Raw genomic sequence first — 10,153 nt, 5'->3', positions numbered from 1 at the left:
ATACATTATTTTTACACTCAATCAAATCACTTCACAAACTCTAAAATATATGATTTCAACTCTTCATCAGAGAAAAATAGGATGAAGCAAGATATAAAAGAATATTTTTAATTAGATAAAGAGCTATATGTTAGAGTAACAGATTAATTTCATTTCATTTATTAAATTACCTTTAGTCCCTTCTTAATATTTCCCTTTATGCACCTTGCATTTACATTTAATAATTATTTAGTAATTATTAAATGGATTTTACCTCTTAGGGTTTCCCTTTTAGGTTTTTCAATCTCCTTCTATAAGGATTGATCTTTTGTAATTATCTGTCATCTTTTGAGTCTGATAATATAGTTCTCATGTTTTTAGAGAAAAACCCTTGTCTCTCTTTTTTTTTTTTCTTCTCTTTGACAAGCTATTGCATACAAGTGTTATTCAGGTTTTGTAGATTTGTATTGCTCAAATTCTTCATGGTATTAGAGTTTGACCTATTGTAACTTGTTCAGTATTTGGAGAAAAAAAGAATGAGATTTTGATTAAATAGATATGACATTTTTTGGGTATTTAATGTGAAAATAGGGGGTTCTCTCATTTTCAGAGCACTTTGAAACTAAATAGACCTCACAATTGGATTCAAAAGGCGTCAAAACCCCTAATTTTATATAAAATTTGTCAAATTTGGACACAATTGAAATTGGAGGCAAAATAATATTGCTTCTAGATCATGCAGATTTCTTGATGTAGCAATTTTCTAATTTTTGGCATGCGAATGAAAAAAATTTGGCTTAAAAATCGAGATTTTTTTAGCATGTTAGAGTAAAAGATTCATTTCATTTCATTTATTAAATTACCTTTACCCCATTCTTAAGATTTCCCTTTATGCACATTGCATTTCCATTTAATAATTAATTAGTAATTATTAAATGGCTTTTACCTCTTAGGGTTTCCCTTTTAGGTTTTTTGATCTCCTTCTATAAGGATTGATATTTTGTAAGTATCTATCATCTTTTTAGTCTAATAATATAGTTCTCATATTTTTAGAGCAAAACACTTGCCTCTTCTTTACTTTTTGTTCTTTGTGACAAGTTCTTGCATACAAATGTTCTTCAAGTTTTGTGGATTTGTTATTGCTCAAATCCTTTACCATATTCACAAAGTAATAAGAAGTTGTTAGGTAAAAAAAAAGAGACAATACAAGTCTTTATTATCAAAAAAATGGAGAAATAATAAAGTTTTGTAAACTTAGGCCAATGATCATCTTAAATGGAATCTCATAGATGAACTAGATGTAGGAATCTTTTTTTCATCATGGAAGAGGATACATATTATGATAAAGAATTCAATAATTATTCTCATTCTCCTCTTAATTACATATTTTCTCTTTGAGCCTCATACGTGGACATTGTATGCACTAGAAGATGGAGGAAATTCTACTATGAAGATCAATTATCACTTTGAGATGGTACTTGTATGAGAAGAGTTTTGGCTTTTCTTTTATTTATTTAAAAAAAAAATTGTGTCAATGTTGATAAATTTGAAGAGTGCATGAATTGTATAGATTCAATTTGGAGACAGGTTTAGGGTTTGGGGAAGTGCTCAAGTATGGATGCTTGTCCAAAGAGTTAACAAGATTTTGATCAAGAATTGTCACCCTTACAATTAAGGGAAAACTTGGAGAATTTAATCTAGTATAAAATTCTATGTTTGTAATCTAAGAGTTTAGGACCAAGAGCTCAATGATTGAGCTTAGGAAAACACCTTTATGAGATTCAAAAGCAAACTTGGGGAGATCCACTTTACTTAAGATTTTGGGATTCAAAAAAATATTTTCTCAAAAATAAATATTCATTTATGTAATCAAAATTATTTATTTACTAAGCCTTTAGACAAACCTTTTGATTCATATTATGAAAATACTTGTAAAAGGAATTTTATATATATATATATATATATATATATATATATATATATATATATATATATTAAAACAAACATTTATTTTCATTTTTGAAAGTTTTTATGGAAGAAATGAAAATAGTATGAGTCCATTTAAATCTTTTTTTTCCATTACTTTTACCTCAATTTCATCCATTCAAAATTTTTAACCTTTAAACTAAGGCACTTAATTATGTACCTAATTAAGGTTTATAAAGTTTTCACCTTCATTCAAGATTAAAAAAATGTGATCCCAATTTTAGGAATAATTATTGTGGAATTAGCTGGCTATATCCAATAGATTAAAAAATCTCCTTCTTTTTCTATCAAATAGAGTAGTAAGGAGGTTTTGTATAAGGTAAATAAGGCATTATGAATATAGTTATGATTTGTGACTTTAAGAGAACTTATTTTATGATATCAAGAGGAAGATAAGGCTTATGGAATAAGATGCATATGATAGATTTAACTAGAATTACTTGAATACATGTCATCAAATATGAATTTTACATTTTCTTGAAGCGCTTTGACCAAAATCTAAGGTTTTTAGTCTAGTTCCTTTGTGATGGTTGATGGAATCATATCCTATAATTTTCTATTATTACATGGTTAGATTAATTGGTAATAATATCATGTATTTGAAAGCCAAATGATCCCTAAAGATTTATTCACTTCATAAGAAAATATTTTACTCACCAAGAAATTATTGATGTTTTTATTTTTGTTATGTGTTATGTCATGTCTAGGAGTGTAGAATTATCAAGGGGTTTCATAGTGATTATGAGCATGGCTTGGGTTAAAATATTAATGGAGATAAATTTATAGTATTTTTCTTTGACGGTAATGTCTAGGAATCAAATTTTTCTATAGACACATGTATTTTAAGAGAAAATAAATTCAAAGTTCTACCTAGTTTTCTTATATCCTCATGGAAATATAACTAGGTTTTGGAAAGAAAGTAAGGTAGATATAACAACAATATATGACTAAATAAACTATTAATAAATGTACATATATGACCAATTTTGATCACGTGACCATTGGTAGTTTATTGTCAATCATTAATATCAAAACCAAATTTATGACTAAACTATTTTAATCATTAACTTGGTCATTCATTTGGTTGTTGGTTCTTATTAAATAGTAGTTTATTTGGTGGTTTATTTGGTAGTTTATTATTATTAAATACTAGTTTATTTGGTAGTATATTTGATAGTTGATTTGGTAGTATATTTGATAGTATATTCGGTACTATATTTGGAAGTATATTTGGTAGTTGATTTGGTAGTTCACTGGTCATTTATTTGATAGTTAATTTGGTTATTTATTTGTTCATTTCCATCAATTAGTACTAAATATAGTTATGAAATGAACAATTTATTCATTACCATAATTTTTAAAATACAACCAAAAATATGATATTAGAGTTGAACTAAAACATTAAAGAAAACAAAATATTATACATCAACAACACTAAAATTAAAAGATTGATTTAATAACATGAAAAAAAAGGTAACTTGGGATAAAAAAATTAATGCAAATATATATAAGTTATAAAATTTCAAAATTGTCTAAAGAGTGTACAAGTAAATATGATAAGAAGTGTCAAAATTATTTAAGAGTTTCCAACTCTTTCAAGTTCACCTCAATAATTAAAATATTTAAACAACACACAAAATACAATAATATAAAGTAATGAGGCAAATTTTCTAAAAAATAACATACTGATCAACTATGTCATTTTCGCCAAATACTTGAGTGGCTACTATGTGAATGTTCCATCTTTCCCTTTGTGATGAACAACTCCTCCTATTTTATCTTCATAAGTAGGCAATACATTGCTTGTGACAATTATAATGTTTACATTGGAATCTCCAGTTCGATTCAAGTTTTCTCCATGTAAAATAGACAAGGAGTGAATAATCCCAATACTAGAAACATGACCATCATATGGACCCAAAACTTTAACTTTATCCCCTTCTTTGATTTTATTAAAACATTTCTACAATAAAAAGAAAATCATATTAGACTACATAGTTAGTGAAAGGCCAAAATATAAAATACAATTTGAATGTAATACTTATGATAGAGATTCATTTTTTATTTCTAAAGGTCAAATATTCTTGTAAAAATTAAGGACTCACAAAATGTTAAATAAATTGATAATACACTTTTATATTACTTGTACCTTTCTCTAGTATAATTTTCTATGATTTTTAACATTTTAGTCATTTTCTTACTATCAGTATGTTGGTATAATGCCTATAGCCAAGGGGATGGGGAGTTTTGAAGTTAGCATGATGCTAATTGTAATGAACAGTTGTTGGTGGACTATAGAAGTGCTCTAGAAAATAATGATGCTACATTGGCCCAACACAAGTTCTCAAATTCATCCAAATTGCATGCATTGGTCCATCTTCAAGTGAATATAGTGACAGAGGTGTTGTGCATTCATTTTGTATGAGGTCAATGGCAAGAATCCATTGCGTAATTCCTCTCTTGAAAAGAAAATCTTTTTAAGGATCCACTCCAAGGTTCAGTATTTGTCTTGCGACGTACCAAAATCCACTCAGTAGAAGATAAATGTGAGTGTTCACAAGGAGGCCTTTGCTGGTTCGAAAACTCTTTTATCTCAAAATCAAAGTAAATCTTTCTACTGTCTCAAAATATCACACCAAAAGAACAATATTTTTGTATTTTCTATTTTTCGATGAATGCAACTCTAACAATGCAGCTACTATATGGTCCTATTCTAACAAGGGGTTAGCAAAGAAAATAATGAAACTAAAAGAAAAATAATGTGAAATCAAATGACTTGAAATTGAAATTCATAAATGGACATAAGCTACATAACACAACACGTTCTGAGTTAAACCTTCAAAGAAATTGGTAGGAAACCAATGAAAATAGGAGTAGCGCTTTCTAGAATCCACTAATGCAATCATCGGTGAGAATCTTTAACAAATCGAATGATGTTTCAATCTTCATCAAATTGCAAGGCCATGAAAAGTGCACTCATGTGAGACAAAAAGCTATGTAGACACAAATTGGGTGATCTCTTCTCAAACTCATTATGTCAGCAGAATTCATATATCTATAGCAAACACCAAAACTAAAAGATTGCACAACCAGAAAAAACATAATAAACCTTTTTCTCAATCACAATCTCATGAATAAAATCCACAAAACAATGACACATTTAGGCAAGAATAACTACACTCTGAATGCTAGCACCAAAAGCATAATTTTATTGCATAATAATGATGGCCCTAAATACATATTACAATAGGGTATTTATAAGAAATAATCTCCTCAATTTATGTTGAGAGTGAGAGATATATTCATGCAATAAGATGGTTCTAAACTAATAAAACAAACTAATTATATACAAACTACCTATCTAACTGGTGCTTACTAGGACTTCATCCATTTTATATTTTTTAATTGGATGCATGAGCCATTACATGTTAAAAACCAAAGAAATTATGAGAGAAAAATATGCAAAAGCTTCGAGTTGAAGTGGAAGTTTCTGGAGATGCCAAAATTAGAAGTTGATCCTTCATAGGGCGTTAGTCAGAGTTAAACTGTTGTCAGAATGCATTTTTGATGCATGGAAAGCTCTATTTTTGGAACTAACAGTTAACTATCGGTGCACCTCTAGAATTGCAGAGCTGCAAAGTTGCTAACCTATGTATTTGTGAAGATACAGACCTGCGGACCTACATAGCTATGGATGGTCAAAACTGAAATTCACTAAGTGTCAAAACTAAAATTCTGGCATCTGGGTTTTGTTCTTCTTCATCCCAAAGGTATGTTTGGATGTTTGCCCTTGAATTTCTCTATAATCTCATTGATTTTGGCCACATCTGGAAAATCCAAAGCCTCATATTTGTCCTTGACCTTTTTTCTATAATTATCTACCTTAATTTGAGTATCAGCAAAATCCCCCAGTTTGGTATCCAATTCTAACAATGCTTCCTCAATTTTGAAGGCCTGTCGGATGTCCTCCTCATCATCAACTTCCACAAAAATCTTCTTTAAATTATTGAATACATCTACAGGTAGCAATCTCTCGCATTCCTCATCTTCAAAAATATCTAAACAGGCATCACTATAGTGCCTCTCTACTTCCAAAATTTGCTCTTGGGCTTGATCGTTGAGTTCATGAATTTCATCATGTAATGTTTCCATTAATTTATCGCTATTTGCTATCTTTTCTATCTATTCATCAATAATATCTAATTCATCTCCCTTATATACATCAATCAACACTTGGTACCTTTGGCCCTTTATGGCTTGTAGAGTTTGTAAATCTTTGCTCTAGGCCTATACTTCATCAAAAATGCTGAAGTCCTACTTCAAAATTGCCACCATTTTATTCACATTTTCTTGAGTAACGTGCAGCATCTTCAAGTTTTCTGTGATAATCATGACTCCTTTCTCTTCAAAACTTTCCCACCATTGCTAACAAGCTCTCAAACATGGATCCATATGGACTACTCCCCATTCTCTAAGAATAGTATTCAAGGTCTCGTTAGGGTGCTTAGGATCAAGAGGACCAACGACTTCGGTCAAATATCCCTTGAGGATCTCAACCTGCCTTCAAAGTGCTTGGATTTCCATCTCATCCTCCCCCATGTTCTTCATAATTTCCTTAATTCCCATGGTCACCATTAATTGGGATGCATCTCATGTGGGTTTTCCCAACAAATTTTTTTTCAATTCATAATCCTTAGGACCAAGGCTTTCTATGTTTGTATCCCCAGGAGGAACAACTGCTTGTGCAAACAATTTTGGGCTATTCTGTGCACCTGTAACAAATGCCAATGGTATTGCCTCACATGTCGAGGACTCAGGTTTATTCAAAATTTCAACAATCTCATAAATGTCATCCTCTGAAGCTCAAAATATAGGTCTAGCTCTTCTTATCACTTCCTTTTGTAGCCACCTTGGAGTGTGTTTAGCTGGAGGTCTTCTTATTGAAGATGTGGGAGTATGTTCTAAAATTTCTTTCCCTTTATCGCTCTTCTTGAAGTTGTTTCTATCTATGAGGGCTCTCCTTCTATTTTCTTGATCTTAATGGACCTGGTAGCCTACACCTTAGTGTCTTGGGGAGGTGATTGAGAAAAATTGACTATTTGTCCCTCCTTTGACACTTCATCGATTTCCCTTTGTTCTGGTTGCTCCTCTTGGGAAAGTTCCTTCTGAACTTATTCTTCTAATCCTAGAAGAAGAGGAGTAACTAAACCTTTATTTACCACTATAGCTTGTGTTGAAGATGGGGGAGTAGGATCAGGACCTTGTGTGGCTAGTGGTATCTATGTCCAGACTTCCTATTGAGATTGGCTTGTAGGAGTACACCTAATCTTGCCATCAATTAACGTCATTCCCATAGGCATGAAGTCAAAATTAGAAATTTTAAATACATCATCCCCTTCTTCACTTTTCTCATCTACCCATTGTTGCACTTCATCTTCCAAAGAAGAGACTTGTAAGGGTCTTTCCTAGGTGGATGGTGATATGCTTGAGGTACTTCTTCTCCTTTCTTTTTCCATGGCTCTAGCTAGCCAGGTTCTTCTCTATATGGGCACTTCTTCGTCTTCATTTGTCTCCTCTTCTTCCTCCTCTTCTTCTTCTGGGATGGTTTTAGGAATAGAAGGAAAAGGAACCATTCTCTTAGTCACCTTTTGCCTTTTCTTCATTTAGATCTTAATCTTCTTTTGTTTTGTGGAGGCGAAAGGGGATACTGGTTGTTCTTGCAGAGGAGGCATAGAAACTTGTTGACTCTCTTCCTCTTTAGATTGGGAAGGCACAGAAGGGGGCAGTGGAGGATTATCCTAGACTTGAGTAGCTCTAGTATCCTCAGATCCTTACACATATTTTTCTTGTTGTTGGGAAGGTGCTTGCACTTCACCCTGTTCTGCCTGAATTCTTTGTGGGGAAGTCCTCTTCCTTTTATTCTTTTCTATCCTCTCTAAAGGATGATAGTATCAAACCAGGTGGTCAAGTTTGTATACTATCTCTGGCCTAATGGGAGATTGGAGTGCAAAAGTAGGAACTATAACTTTCCTTCCTCTACCTTTCTCAGGGCAGGCTTGAGCATGCAAGACAACAGTGTCAGGTATGGGATCAAGTGGAAAAGGCTGCTTGATCCATTCCTTCATCATTCTAATCACATGTCTTGCCTAATCATCAATATCATCACCCTCCTCCTTGTCAACTTCTGCATTCATAATGGGTCTTTCTCTGATTTTGTCTAAGTTGAACAGGGGGTCCAATAGCTCCTTATAATCTTGTTGGCTTATTTCCTCTGGAATATTGAGATTGAGGGTCTTCTCTTCCAGATACAAAGTCATCCTACAATAATCTCATATGAGGATATTTTAGTCATTTGTCACATTCATTCAATGATCTTCAATAGCATCTTCATGATGAAACTCTTTACCTGCCATACTCTCCACCTTCCCGACATTATCAAAATGTATCCTAGGGGAATTGTACTCCTCAAGGGGATAATTCTCCCATTCCCACTCAAAAGTCAAAATGTCTTGCTTCCACTTTACCTAGTATGGTCCAATGATGAGAGGCCATGTCCAACAAGGTCTTCTTTGTCTTTTCACCCTCTCATATGCTGATTTAGCCTGCCGAGAAATCTCTAGTAGCACTAGTTTGTCACTCAGATATCTGGGGAGCTTCTTGGGATTGATAGTGGCACCACCTACCTGTAGGTATGTGAATGTCTTAAACTGAATGAAATAGGCCCCAAGAGTTGTTATCTGTCCTTTTGCTTCATTAGATAGCCTCTTTCCATAATCTCTTTCAATGAATTGAATGATCACAAAAATGAACACATCATTCACGATTCTATATTCCTTGCTTTGAGCAGATAGTTTCTTCTTCACCAGTTGAGGGTAGACTATGTAAGGCCAGGCATTGGGATCCTGCATACTACCTCTTCTATACAACCCAAGGTAGTCTGTTGCTCTTGCTACAAGAAAGTATACTATGTAAGATGTCATATAAAACTTCTTCTTATCCTTTACCATCCTCAACTGCTCACACAAGTTTTTACTAAGTGTGGTGACCTAGTCCAATGGTATCTTTGATGTTTTGATGGTTTTAATGAAGTTGATCATGAAGGTATTAAGGTGGCTTGCTACAAATAAACCCATGACTCTACTCAAAAGGATGATGGAGTAACCAATATCCTCCTTCATATATCCCCAAGTCATATCCACTTTGCCTGTTATCCTTCCCTGAGGAGGCCCCTCAATGAGATAAGATGATTGGATGATATCCATTGCCTGCTTCGTATGTTCCTTGTACCATCTCTCTGCTGATTCGTAGGAGAGTCTAATGAACTCATCCACTCTTGGGAGATGGAAGACCCTCTCAATCTTGTCAGGTCAAAAATCAAGGACCACTTCTCCTATCACACTTTTCACCACTCTCTCTTCAGAAACAAAATGTTGCACCAATGTCATTGCTAGTTCTGTTGATTGCACTGATATGGGATGTGATGCTACATTCACCAACCCAAAATGTATCAAGGACGAAACTAGATTTGATCTCTTGGTTGTTTTATTACAGGTTTTCAAGAATTCCCCTAAGTTAGTGTGTCCCATGTCAGTATCTCAGATCTCAGCATAATCATCGTGAAATCTTGATTTGGATTGTATGCCTTGGAACTTGAAGACTACAGGCTTGGGTGCTACTCCAGATGTGGACACCATTTGATTACTTGCACGACACAAGAAAAGTTTTTATTAGTTCAAAGATAAAATGTAAAAACTATTAAATTAAAATAAGCATAAGAAAAAGAAAATCCCCTTTGGGTATTTTTAATATATATATATATATATATATATATATATTTTATAATTTTTTTTTTTTAATTTATAATTTTTTTTTTGACTCTAATATTTCTGACACTAATACTAATTTCTTCTCCCAACTCTTGAACTGTGAATATGGGAGTCGAAAAAATTAGGGGGTCCCCATTCCTAGTGAGGAATGGGGTGTGTGTTGTGGACACCACAACAAGAGGAAAATTATTTAATTTAATTATTTTATTGCTTAATTTTTTCACATTATATTTGGGTAGTGAGAGCTTCAAATTGGGATGGATTCTCATTTCACCAAATAAGAACCCCCTTATGCTCATTATTTCTAGAAATAAGAAAACAATTACATACTATCATGTTGTTATCTTCTCAGGGGTGGCTAG

The sequence above is a fragment of the Cupressus sempervirens genome, chromosome 2 (genome assembly GCF_028749045.1).
Source record: "Cupressus sempervirens isolate cs-2001-9-10 chromosome 2, ASM2874904v1, whole genome shotgun sequence".
Lineage (NCBI taxonomy): Eukaryota > Viridiplantae > Streptophyta > Pinopsida > Cupressales > Cupressaceae > Cupressus > Cupressus sempervirens.
Note: the sequence above shows the minus strand (reverse complement) of the source record.